The sequence below is a fragment of the Neoarius graeffei genome, chromosome 3 (genome assembly GCF_027579695.1).
Source record: "Neoarius graeffei isolate fNeoGra1 chromosome 3, fNeoGra1.pri, whole genome shotgun sequence".
Lineage (NCBI taxonomy): Eukaryota > Metazoa > Chordata > Actinopteri > Siluriformes > Ariidae > Neoarius > Neoarius graeffei.
Genome location: NC_083571.1, coordinates 98,983,389 through 98,997,493, shown reverse-complemented (window position 1 = coordinate 98,997,493; position 14,105 = coordinate 98,983,389). Strand labels below are relative to the sequence as shown.

General features: G+C 39.5%; 1 protein-coding gene across 3 annotated transcripts in view; it reads left to right on the top strand.

Moving 5' to 3' along the window:
* Positions 1-14,105, top strand: part of LOC132883759 (kelch-like protein 29) — a 493,942-nt gene that overhangs the window by 4,679 nt on the left and 475,158 nt on the right. Inside the window, exon 2 of one of the 3 annotated variants that reach the window (XM_060917751.1) lies at positions 13,997-14,065. The exons of the other annotated variants lie outside the window; for them this stretch is intronic. The gene's annotated coding sequence lies outside the window, so the exon portion shown is untranslated. The remainder of the gene's footprint in view (positions 1-13,996; positions 14,066-14,105) is intronic. 3 annotated transcript variants of the gene reach the window in all.

The following is a 14,105-nucleotide window of genomic DNA, read 5'->3' as shown; positions in this document are numbered from 1 at the left end:
GTTTTTAGGTCATGATAAGGATATGGTTAATAATCGATGGCAAGATAGTCACGATAATAGCCTGCTGTACTGTATATAGAGGCATGTGTTGTCAATGATGTCTTCATTGACATCATGTGGTTGCGTGGTTTCAGGGGAGCAATTTAAGACTAGTTATGTTGTATTGGTCACAAGTGACGCATTCAAATCTCATCGTGATTGTAGACTATACAGAATATGATTATGATTATATGTTTATTTTCCTTTCTCTTGTTCTGCTCAGTGATTTTTTTTTTTTTTTTTTGCCAGGATTTTTTCTGATAAGGTGTTCATACATTAACAATAACATTAACACTGACTTCCAGCTAGAATGGACCTTGGTTTTTCGTACCGTAAGTGATGTGTGGTGGATTTTTTTATTTTATTTTATTTTTTTAAATAAGAAGCTTGGCTGCATTTGTAGATCAATATAATATAAGCAAATATGTCCTTAACCTAAATGTCATGGCTACTTTTCAATGCTCTGTTCATGCTTTTTTTTTTTTTGGATAAAAACTATTCCATTAGGAAATAGAAAAACTAATGAATAATTCTAATTGGTAATGTGAGGGGGCTGTTGTTTTTTTTTTTTTTTTGTGTGTGTGTGTGGTCAAAGGGAATTTGAAAGTGCATTAGAAATCCGTGTGGCAGGCTGGTTTGTGCTTCTTACGAAGATGCATTAGAAGCAACAACGCTTGCTGGTCAAACGGGCGAGGAAATAAAAATCCACTTTACATGGCGTCTAGATGGTAGGGAAACGGATCATGTAAAGATTACACCCACTGTAATTCTGGATCATAGCGCGTGTGCTCAAGCCAGATAGTCAAACTTGCCTAATGCCAGCAAACATGTTGAGATTTAATATGCAAAATATGCACGCTGGCTAGAACGACAGTCCTAATATACTTGCTAATGTAGAGGGTGCAAAAGACCATGAGCAAACTGTACCGTTTTGAAACTCTTAAGAGACTCTGTGAAGCATGAAAGGCAATCTGTGCCTGATCCTTCACCCTGAAACTCCCACTACACAGTGCACATGGCCACAGCTGTGTTCTGGTTTACATGCAGAGGAGTTTATCATGACTCCGGTCATACACACCCCTAGCTTCTGCTACTACTGTCACCTTTTGTTTCCATACAAAGCATTAATTTTTTTTAATTGAACCACTGCAGTTCAGTGCATGGCGTGGGTGTTGCTGGATACTGTTTTTATACCTTCAAGATCTTGGAGAAAGGTCTGCGAATCCACAGTGAAAACAGAAAGCCATGTTCAACTGCATCTGTAACTCCTCATGGTGTATTCGGCATGTACTGATATTCCATTTCCCAGATTGGAATACTGCACGACCTTTCACTACTGTATTTACAATTTGATCACGATATTTACTCAAAAAACGGCGACATGGCGAAAAAAACCTCCTCAGTCAGCGGTTGGAGTGACGGTTCTGTCTGCCACATTTTTCAAACTCTCATGCATCTGTCACACTGTGGACAGAATTATGAAAGTGGCTTTGCTGAGAAGGATACATACAGTGCTGCAGCGCTGACTTCTAATTTGTTCAAATTAAGGATCCTTTTCAAGCAGCTGTTGCCTTCAGATATCAAGAGCACATATTCTGCCCGAAGATAATAACGTGTTTATGCAGCTGCTTCCGAATCAGAAGGATTAAATGCTGCGAATTGTTCATGATAACAGTATTCTCTAAGCTTCGTTGTATAACTACAACGACAGTAAAAGTCTTAATGAATAAAACAAAACAGGGTGTACTGTAATAGGAAGTAATAATCTAAGACGTGGCGGTGCAGTGGTGAGCACTGTCGCCTCACAGCAAGATGGTTCCAGGTTCGAACCTCACAGCTGATGAGGGGCTTTTCTGTGTGGAGTTTGCATGTTCTCCTCGTGTCTGTGTGGGTTTCCCCCACAGTTAGGCTAACTGGCTACTCTAAATTGTCCATTGATCAAGTTTGGAGAAGGATGGACTCCGCCAAGTTTAAATGCCAGAGACACGCGGGGGTGTGGTCAAGCATTGGCCCCACCCTCCATTCACAAGCCAGGGAAGGTGAGTGGGAAAGTGATCCCACCTGTTGTCCCTGGGTTTTGGCACCAGTGTTCTATGTCCCGGAGGGTGGGTGGAACACTGAAGCACAGACAAGCAGGTAATGATGTTAAATACGGTCACTTTTTTTTTTTTCCCCTCACTAGCTTTTCAGCTTAAGTTACTTTCTCTTGCATACACACATACAAGCTCTGGTTGGGACACAGCCACCTCTTCGCTCTTCACCACTCTGTCATCACTGTGGAACACACACACACATCAGTTGACAACAGGTATTGCTGGGTTTCAGTCACGTGACTTTTCTTAGCAGTTTTACCGGAAGTGAAATAGCTGGTGGTCTAAGCGGCTGCCGTAGTGCAAACAACTAGCGATACGTTATCAGAGTAATCTAGAAGCCACTGCTCGCTTTAGATATATTCAGAAGATTGCTATGTGCAATGGAATCGACCCCTACAGTCTGGGAAAGAAGGATTTGTCATACGATCTCAAAAACTACCCTTCAGTCGAGTTCCCCGACATCTCGAACTATCTGGTGTTGCAGACGTCCTTCTACACCGCAAAACAAATGAAAGTGTGGAAGAGTATGGAGGATTACAACTTTTTTGTACATGGCTGGGTGAAGGACCTCGGTATCAAATCACTGCCGAATGAATCCTGGATTGTTTTTGCCCGGGTAAGTATGTGGTTTTTTTTTTTTAAGCTTTTCGTTCGCGTCTTTACAACGAAGCACTGCAAGTTTAAGTGTAAACAAACAACAGTTCACTTGATTCTCACTTGTGTTGGCTCTTATCTCTCAGGTAAATCATTCACAAAGATCATCAGAAACCCCTTTAAAGACCTGGATCTTAGTTAAACAAGACGGAGAAGTGATCACGGCGCATTGTAACTGTATGGCTGGGGAAGAATTTAGTCGCGACCTTCATGCATATGTGAGGAGTGAGGAGTAAACAGAGAAACAGCTGGGGACTTTAGCGCTTCGTGACTAAAAAAAGTACCGTAAAATAACGACGCAGCAAGAAAAGTACCTGGAAAACACTAAGGAGAGAGCTGAGAGGGAAATACAAACCTTTCACCAAGTGATCACTGCAAACTCGAGCATGCTTCGACTCGGCTCCCTTCGATTTCAGTGAGAGGTTCAAAAGCCACCTTTCTCGACGTCTTTTTGTGAAATCCTGTGTTCGTTCACCCTTTTTTTTTTTTATTAGTTCATGGGGAACCCTGAAGAGACTTTTATCAGTTTCACGGTTTGATCGATTCGAACAACCTAAAACATGGGTGTCAAACTCTGGCCCGCGGGCCAAATTTGGCCCGCAGTGTAATTATATTTGGCCAGTGAGGCAATCCCAAATGACTACTCGTCGGATTTGTGTATACAGCGCATTCACCGCTAATACTACAAATCCCATAATGCTCTGCTGTTGTTTTGGTGCAAATCTGTGTGTTATGGAGGAGCTATTGGGATTAAAATCAATGAATGGCACAACCACAGGAAAGGAAATCTTTTTTTGGGGCTTTTTTCACCTTTATTGGATAGGACAGTGTAGAGACAGGACAGAGAGGGATCGGGAAATGACCTTGGGTCAGGATCAAACCCAGGTCCCCGGATTTATGGTATGGCACCTTAGCCACCTGAGCCACAATGTCCCAGGAAAGGAAAGCTTTGAGGAGGTTTCCAAATGTGTAACTGAAATAAAGCTGCCATGGGATAAACTCGTGGGATTAACGACAGATGGTGCACCAGCGATGTGTGGTAAAAAGAGTGGACTGGTGGGCAGGGTTCGGGAGAAGATGCGGGAAGAGAACTGTGCAGGTGAGCTAAATGTTTATCACTGCATCATACATCAGGAGTCACTGTGTGGCAAAGCCCTAAAGATGGAACATGTTATGACCACAGTAACACAAGTAGTTAACTTTATAAGAGCCAAAGGTCTGAATCACCGCCAGTTTAAGTCTTTTCTGGAGAAGTGTGGTTCGGAATACGCAGACGTGCCGACATTGATGAACTAGCATCCAAGAAGAGATGCCAGGTATCTGGCTTGGGCACATCAGATTAGATCAGTGTGTAGCAAACTGAGCAATAATTAACCTTTTCTTTATGCACTTTTTCTTGCTACTCCAAGGCATGGGCTTGAATGGTTGATTGATGTATTATTGTTGTTTTATTTTTAAAATTATTAGCCTGTGGAAAAAGTTTATTTTGATATTTAAATCAGAAGGCTGCAAATAGAAAAGAGGCATACGATTTTTATTTAAATTTCATTTAATAAATTAATGCCATTGATGTGTTTTTTTTTTTTTTTTTTTAAATTCGATTTAGCATGTCTGCACTATTGTTATATATTGTATAGTAATACGCGTTGCTTGTTCCATAGTCAATGTTAAAGCAAAACTTGTTTGGGTCCTAGGGCGTAATTTTGGGTAGGGACGCTAGGGACGTGTCCCTACCAATATTCAGCCGCTACTGTGTAATCACGATCAATAAAACCGATGTCCTAACCTGAGCAATGATTATATGGCACACAAAGGGTTAAATGTATGATATTGCTAATAATTCCCCCTCTAACGTAGATATCATTCTATGATTAGCTACCTGTTTCTCGCTAACTTACATGGTTGGCTATCCCAGCTGTCACTCCACCTGCTGTAAAAGCAGCACACTTCCCACAGCAGCCGTGACTACCCACCCATCAACCCCCCGTATCTCACACGTACACACCTGACCTACCCCACGCACCCCCCACTCTCCGTCAGCCTACAAATTGAGCTGGACTTCGATGTCCATGCATGCTTGCCCTACGACTCGCATGCTGACTTGAGTATCATGGATGACGGCCCCCCTCCCAAGAAACGAGACATTCGTTCATTCTTCTTCAAAGTCAAGAATGTAAGTGCAGGGTTTCCGTCGAGCTTTAAAAACTCAACAAAATCCTTTTGATGTATGGAAACATTGCATTTAGCTGACGCTTTTATCCAAAGCGACTTACTGTTTCTATTTTGGTACAGGGTATTGGTTACAGTCCCTGCAGCAATGTTGGGTTAGGTGCCTTGCTCAAGGACACTTCAGCCATGGATGGAGATGCAAGGGTGGGATTTGAACCTGCAACCTTGGGATCCAACTCCCTAACCATTAGGCCACAGCTGCCCTTGTTAACCTATAAGATTTGCATGACATGAAATTATGATTGCTAATGGAAAAAAAAAACAAACACCTTTCAGAAGCTCTGCCTTGGATCACTTTTGTGTCCCCACCAATGTCAAAATCAGTTACTCCCTTGTTTGGGTCCATATTAAAAGGTTTATTTGTTCGATGTTGGCCCGCGACTTTGTTCAAGTTTTAAACTTTGGCCCACTGTGTATTTGAGTTTGACACCCCTGACCTAAAACAACGCAAGCGTAAGGCATTTTTCATGCGAGCAATGCACCTTCTCCGTACAAACGCTTTATCAACTGAGCTTTGGTAGACCACCAGCGAAAGTTTTGAATAACTAATGAGGCGGATGTGACGTCACGTGAAACCCAGGAATAATCACTTTGACACTCACCTTCCCTGGCCCCGCCCTCCACTCACAAACTGATGCTTGACCACGCCCCCGTTGCCACACATACCAATGATGAACTGTTAAAATATCATCAGTGGTGCCCTTACAGCCCTTGCTGGCTATCGGGAGAAGAAGAAGAAGAAGAGTATGATGTGGCCCATGCTGAAATATTTTATTCGACACCACTTTGCTACATTTACAGTTATTTTAAGTATTAAGGAATAAATGTTGTGGAACAGCCACAAGACAAGTAAGTTCCTGTTATCATGCAGAATACCACAGCTATAAACAGTCGTTCTGTCACTGGCCTGTCTTTCTTTCGCTCCAAGACAAAGAATACAGCTTGTCATATTACCAAGAAACCAGAAACCACAGAATGCTCTGTCCTGAAGTCTCTTCTTTCCAGACTGTTACAAAATGCTGACACTGGAGACTTCTTCCGTAAATGTTAATTAAATGCGTCCTTAGAGAAAGCGTCATGCTTTTCTTTGTTAAATAAAGCATTTAAAAAAAAAAATCAGGTTATTATTTGGCTTGGATTATGTGCAGTCCCTGCGAACGTCCCTAGAAGCCAGCACGACAGTCAGCGCCTTAGTGTTCTAGAAAATTAATCAACACCTTCTAACAAATGAGATTTGAGGATTGAGCAGCACTGTTGAATAATGCAGTATAATTGTTGATGCATACCGATAGTAAAAAGCAGCATGGGGTGCACTGTGAATGTTGAATTTCCTGAGAAGTTCCCAGCAGGGTGTCGGGTATCTCCACTTATCTCAGGAGTTTAGAAATACAGCCAGGTTCTCACTTCAAAAAGAATGTACACGCTTCAGTTTTTCCACAATTTAAAACATATTTCCTTTTTTTTTTTTTTTTTTTGCATGACAGTCATTATAGTCGCCTGGGGAATGGTTCAGATGGAAACACGCTGTCAGATGGAGCTGGAGAAAGAAGTGATGCTGAGGCCTGTTATGCACTGGGGCATTATGTAATAATTTATTTGGCAAGTAAATAATTGAATCAGGCCTCAAGGATAACAGCTCCATCTAGGGCAAAAGTGCGAGCTCAGGTGGAAGCTCGCACAGATGATTTATGATTTTCTGTGATGCGCTTGGCCTCTATGGACAAATACGGCGTGGTGTGGAAGCTAGCCACAGTGCACTGTCTTTCTGGGGATACTCTTACCAATTAAATATGGCTCCATCTAAATGTGCTTTAACTCATCTGTGTAAATCAGACCTGGGCATTTTACGGCCCGCGGGCCGCATCCGGCCCTTTGGTTCATTCTGACCGGCCCGCGTAAGGTTAATGAGAAATTACAAAATAAACGTATTTTCTAATTTTACCTCATGCATGAACTGAATGTGCATTGCTTTTATTTTGAAGTTGTGTTCAACAAAAACGCAATGCGCGCAACATGAAATCCCACGAAACCTAATCCCGCGATAACTACTTCCGTAATTTGTCCAGACCAACCACAAACTTGGACGTCATCCTTCAAACGGTCCAGCCAATCACATCGTGTGACGTCACCAGCAGGCGCCGGAGCCGATCTCCGGCGAAAAGCACCAAATGAGGTGATTAAACTACAAATGTGGGCATCATTATTATAATATGACGTATCTTGCTTGATATTTGGAGGAGAAAGACAATATTGTGATGTCTTTATTGTGTTTTGGGGTGAATGTGACTGAAAAAAAAAATGGTACAAACGTTCACATTTTGTTAACCATTGTTTTGGGAAATTTGATTGAATAAATGACATTTTTTGTAAGGCAACCTCGTTTTTTCCATACTCTTACCAGTCTTAGCAGCTTGTAAAAACAATGTTATTTATTGCTTTATATAAAGAAATACAATTAATATTATGCAGAATTTAGTTCAGCCTTTTGGTCCGGCCCTCCACAAAATTTTCTGTTTCTCATGTGGCCCCATGGAAAAAATAATTGCCCAGCCTAAATGGTTCTGGAAGAACTGATTTGTAGGACAGGATGTCAAGCACATCCGGTTTGTGCAGAAAAGCAAGCTTAACGGTACAAGAACTAAATAAATGGGAAGCGAACCATTTTTATTATCTGCGTTCATAATGATTTTAAAGCTCAAACAGAAAATGATTTAATTTAATTCTGAAGAAGGGAGACCTTGGACAATTTGATGATTTAATATTCAGTGACTACAGTAATTAAATAATTTCTAGCTCAAATGTAACCTAATCAGAAACAGCAAATAAAAATTGATTATCTCGTATGATTATGGGATGCATAATAATAATAATAGGGATTATAATACAAGAATATCTGTACTGTACAGTACAATTTTATGTGAACTTTTTAAAACCATGCAAGGTCACTGAGACTTATTTCAGTATTTAAAAATTGGACAGGAATGTTAATTCATTATTGATACATGGATTATTCATTTATAATACGATATGTGCTGCTTGAACTGTCGAATCATTCGAAAGGTCACATAATTAAAAGGGAAAAAAAATCAATATGCAGATTAATTCTATAAGCAGTAGTTTAGTTTGGCTCAGCACTGTATGATTTTATTGCAGCAATGTTTAACGCCTCTGTTAACCCTGAAAAAAAAATCTCTGTCTGCGTCCTGGTGAAATAGTCATTACACAGAATTGTTTGAAACTGAAACCTTGTAATTCACTTTTATAGTGTTTTGTTTGTTTGTTTGTTTTTTGTCCGGACACTGCTGCTGCAAAAATGCTCATTTTCACGAACATGGATATGGGATTTTAAATGCCATGTTAGCAGGATAGTGTTAATTTTCCGCATGGACTGGCAAGGTACTGGAACGGCTGGTGTAGCAGGTTTACCACAAAAAGTACAAACTAGCTGGCGCCCATAGGCATTTTGACATCCTCTGTATCGTGAAAGTATTATAGTGTGGAAAATATTTACATGTTCCTACTCAAATATTCATTCTTTTATTTAAATACATTCACTGGATATTAGCAATTGCACACTCTGATTGGCTACTCTACTACTTGGCTATCAGCTCATATACCGTGAGTAGAGAAAAACAAAATGGCAGAGCGTGCTGCTGAACCAACCGAGGATGAAATAAGTTCAAGTCAACTTTATTGTCAGTAATGCCATATGTGCAGGACATACAGAAAATTGAAATTACGTTTCCCTCTTATCCGCGGTGCAAACAGTAATAAACATGAAATATAAAATATAGGTACAAAATATAAACTTTATAAAAAGGGGGGGGGATATTTACACACACACACACACACACAAGCTAAAGCTATCTAAGAAAAGACAGTGGCAATCCAGAAAGTATAAATATGGCAAATGTGGCAGTGTGAACAGAATTAACGGTATAAATTTAAATGTGACGAATGACAATATAAACAGAATGAACCATGTAAACGGGAACAGCAGTCTGACAGTATAGTAGGGCAATATAGCACGATATAAACAGAATTATCAGTATAAATATAAATAAATAAATATGGCAGTATGAGCAGAATTTACAGTGCAAGTATAAATATGGCAGATATGACAGTATAGCAGTGAAGTCTATCAAAGATAAAAGATGTATAAAGTGTAAACAGTTTTTATATAGTGCAATTATCTAAGAAAAAAACAAAAACCTCTACTCGAAAACAAAACCCCCAGAAATACAAAAAAAAAAAAAAAAAAATATGGAATAAAAGTATTTGATGGTAGGAATGTATCTTTTTTTTTTCAAGAATTATTATTCTAGCATTTTTCACAAATTGCTACTGTCATTTCACCGGTTTGTTTGCATTCTAAGTGGGAATGATTTTGTCAGACGTTTTGTATAAAGTTTTTAATTTATCGAATTTGCAAAAAATAAAAATAAAAATGCTCTGTTTCTCAAAATCCAGTGAATGTGGATAGAAGAAAAGTTATTCCACTCGAGCTTGTCGTACATGGCTTACAGCCGACTCGGTGCTACGCGCCTCGTCGGCTATCAGCTCATGTACGACTCGATTTCATGGAATAACTAATATAAAATTTAAATAAATAAATAAATAAATTTGTGTGTGTAGTTTTATATTTAAATTTTTTTTCCTTCCTTGCTTTGTTCCTATTTTTTAACAAATAGACTCATACAAACTGTAGGTTTTTCTTAAAATGATATCGTTTCCCAAAACAAACCATATTCTTTTTAAATTTAGGAGAAGCAGCCAGGAGCTTGGCTTATGTGGGAAAGTTCCATTGAGAGGATGCTAAAACTGTACAAAGATTCATCACTGTTAAGTGTTCAATGTGATAATAATAATAATAATTTATTATTATTATTATTATTCAAAATGAGTAAAAAGGAAGAAAACCATTCTTTTTACTGTGAATGTATACAGATGTTTACAAATATTAATCCTTGGACTTGCACCATGGATTTCTTATGAGTTATAATGCTACTCGTACTGAAAATAGGGAAGACAGGAAGCACATCTGGTTGCTGGTGCCACTGCCATGCTGGATTAAAATAATATGGTTCAGAAAATTGCATGTTGCCACCTTTTATTTAGAAGCGCTACTGGCAGCAACACCATCATGCATGTGGGAGAAAGGGAGCCGTGTCCACTGCACTGGAAGCAGGCCACTGAAATGAAAGTGGTGTGTGTGTGTGTGTGTGTGAGACGCTGCATGTAACCTCAGCTGAAATGGAAGCTCGTTCTAACACCTCAGTGTAACATGCTGGAGACGAACTGAAAGCAGTGTAATTACTGTTGAAATCTGCTGCTGAAAATAGAAAGCATAAGTGTAGAACCAGGAAAAACACAGCTTCTGTTTGTCTGAAGTGCTGTTTAATAATTCTGCACCTTCTAATAACTGCCTGATAGTTGTTAGGAAATTATCTGTTTTTATTCTCGTCTCCCGGAAATATATTGCAGTCACTATATAGGAGTCTAATATCTGGATTTTAAATACATAATAATAATAATAATAATAATAATAATAATAATTAAATGCCATGACATTAATTATGTAATTAAATTCAGGCTTTTTTTACCATAATATTCAGGAGGTTCTTTTTGTCTCTTAGTTCTTTTTTTTTTTGATAAACATAAATTAATTTTCTTCTGCACTTGTGGCAGGTAAAAGTGGACTCTCAGCAGCATTCTTCCACTCAATTTATTTTTATCTGTATTTTCAAAATCAGTCATTTTTTAATCTGTTCGCATGTTTTTGAAAAAGGTCCGTTTAAGTAAATGAAGTGAAAGTGAAACAGGGTAACGTTATTAATGGCTCATCTTTATCTCATGGCTGGTAATTGGTCTCTGGTGATTGCCAAGAACTGCGATTAAGAAACGCCATTAAAGCGTGCGTCTTATGTCTGCAGTTTAGTTTATCCACCAGATAACGCTTCTAATTAATTGATAATTGCAAAATTGATTGATTCCTTGCATTGTGTTAACAGTAATATAATTAGGAATTAAAGATTCTAGTGCAGCATTTAGATAAGGCATTGTGCTCGCTATTAAAAGTGACATTTCCAAAGAAAATCTATTTAATCTGCTGGCTGTACAGCATCAAGTTAGAAAACTAATAATAAGAATAATAATGTTCCATTTATATAGTGCCTTTCTCAAACTCAAGGTTTTTACATAACCAAACAAAGAAAACAGAACACACACACACACGCACGCACGCACACAAGTTGTTAAAGAGTGGTGAGTTTATGCAGTGGTGGAGGAGGAGAAGTGTTCATGGAACACAAAGGTTTTGAGATGTGCTTTGAAGAAAGGAAGGGAAGAGCAGTCACGGAGGGGTTGAGCGAGGGAATTCCAGAGCTTGGGGGCCATGGCGCTGAAGGACCTGCCACCCAGTGTAGAGAGACTGGTGCGGGGGGCAGCAAGGGGATTATAGCTAGAGGATCTGAGACAGCGGGATGGAGTGTAAGGGTGTAAGTTAGAAGAAAAAACATAATTCAGGTTGTATTCAAATGGTACCTTTTGAATAGAAGAGTGGATGATTCTTTTTGCTTTCTGTTTCTCAGTATTATGCTTTCGTGGTTATAAATCAACCATGCATTTTTCATGAGTGAGTTTGTTTGACTCCTCCACCGTTGCTCAAACTAATACGAGGAGCAAGACAGAAGGATCAGAATTGTACAAGTGGGAAACAACGAAGGAGCAAATGAGCAGATTTTGTGAGGGAATAACAGGAAACCATTGCTGATTTTATGGGAAAGTAAATATGATTATTTGTTATTGAGATGTGGTCTGGAACCGAGATAAGCGTGTACGGGCAAGAACAAAAGAGGTGATATGCGAAATAAGCAAACAGACTAAACACAAGAGGAAGAATCATGGCCTGACTCAAGCTGATGAGATTAACCCTCGCCTTCTGTGGTTCTAAACACATTCGTGAAGTCCGTGATCATATTTTAGATATTACTGTATTTGTATTATTTGTACTATTGTATTACATATTGTCATTCTCCGTCTATGCTGATTATAGGTGTTTTGATTTTCCCTACAGTTAGCATGCCAAGATTTTTTTTTGTGTGTGTGTGTGTATTTTGTGAATTTAGGATAATGACATTTCATAATTATTTCTTTCTTATTTCTCTCAATGGAGTAGTTTAATCGATAGAATTGGCCAATGGACATGCTGTGACCTAAATGCCACCACCTCCTGGTACAGCCGTATGTGTTTTATAATCTCAACTGGTGGTTTATTAGACACTAGAAAGGTACCGAATAAACTGGCAGTTCAACATGTTACTAAATACAGGGTACTATTTTTGTAAAATTACTGACAGCATATAAAGGCATTGCTGCCTCCTTCCTAGCTCTTGTTCAGTCCTGAGCTCGGGTTACTCTCTGTGCTTCACCTTGTGCTCCTTGTGTCCATGTGGGTTTCCTCCGGCTTCTCCGGTTTCTTTTCACCTCCCATAAAAATGCCAGGAGGTGGATTGGCTCCTCTAAATTACCCGTATGTATGAATGAATGCTTAAACGCGTGTATAAATCGTGCCTTGTGATGGACTGGGGTCCCATCCAGGGCGTATATCTGTCTCACGTCCAGCGTTTCTAAGATAGTCTATGGAAACGCTCTTCTAATTCTTCTATTCCTAATTACTACTATTATTTCTACTTCTTCTCTTTCTGATTTAAATGTTTATTAGTGATAATGATTAGAAAGTGATTGGGGGAAAAAAACAGTTGATCCCCTTTGCCCGTCACTGAAGCCACGTTCAAACAGTGTGGTCAAGCCTGCTGAGGTGGAAACTGGAGTGTGTATAAATATGAGGTTTTATAGTAACCACCACCAGGCTGCTTCTCCATCTCCATCCCCATCCCCCAAACACCCAGTGGATACCGTAAAACCCAGTGTACGTGCGCACTACAGCTTCTACTGCAGACAAGGGATTTGTGAACGATATCAAAATTTAATCACTATGCACTACGCTTTTGCACCCTGAAGAGCCCCTGCGCCATATCGGTAGAAAGTAATGGAGCCAATTAAAATTATTTGCGAGCATCAAAAAAAAAAAAAGCTTCCTGTCCTTCATTGTGAATACAAGCAAAAAAAAAAAAAAAGAACACAATAAACATTCACGTGAAGTGAGTATATGTTGTATACGCACATCCGGCCTCAGCTACACTAGTGTTATGTCTTATGTACATAACAGATCCCTGTTGAGTGTACTCAGAGGATCTTTACAAAATCTACCTCTGACATCATTGCGAATTCAGCAGGAGCGGTTTTACTGTGTGAAGTCACACCGAATAAATTTTTAACACAGCTTTCTGAAGCGCACACAGTTTGCACACTTCCAAAACCTATTATTCAGGTCACACGGCATAAACCTTTAACAAGTAGCTCTAGGAAAGCGATTACATGATTCTCCTTGTCACTGACTTGTTTCATGTATAGGATCTCTATTGGAAGTCCTTGGAAGAAGTTTGGAAGTCCTTTGCATGGCGATGAGAAAGTGGCGAAGAGCATTTGTTGTTGTTGTGGCCATAATTGCACCATGAGCACAGTGCTGTGGGTTTAACACAAAGCCTGTACTGTAACCGATTCACACACACACTTCGTGGAATAACAGGAGAACTGCTGTGTACTTTGGACAAGAGAGTTCTTTTATGTGGCTCCCCCCAGTACGTTCTCCCGGCAGGAGCACCACCAAAAGGAATGTCTTCAAAACGGAGCAGAATTCATTTCTTGAGCGAATGACCTACGCGGAGTGTGTGTAAGGTTAGAAATCATCTAGTACCAGTGCAGCCTCTACAAGGAGAAGTGAAAGGAAAATGAATCCATCATCTCGTACAGAATAATAGAATAATACCAAACAGGAAACACTTGCAGAGTTGCTGCTTACAGCTTCCTTCTCCTGTCCTCAGATTTCTCTAATAATCCTGTTATTCTTGGCTTTACAGGAACACCTGGCTATACTCAAAAGATCTCATTAGACTGTGATGAGCATCATCATCTTCCGCAGACTCGAGGTACCTCACTATCTGAAAAGATCTGCTTTTTGATTTTCTC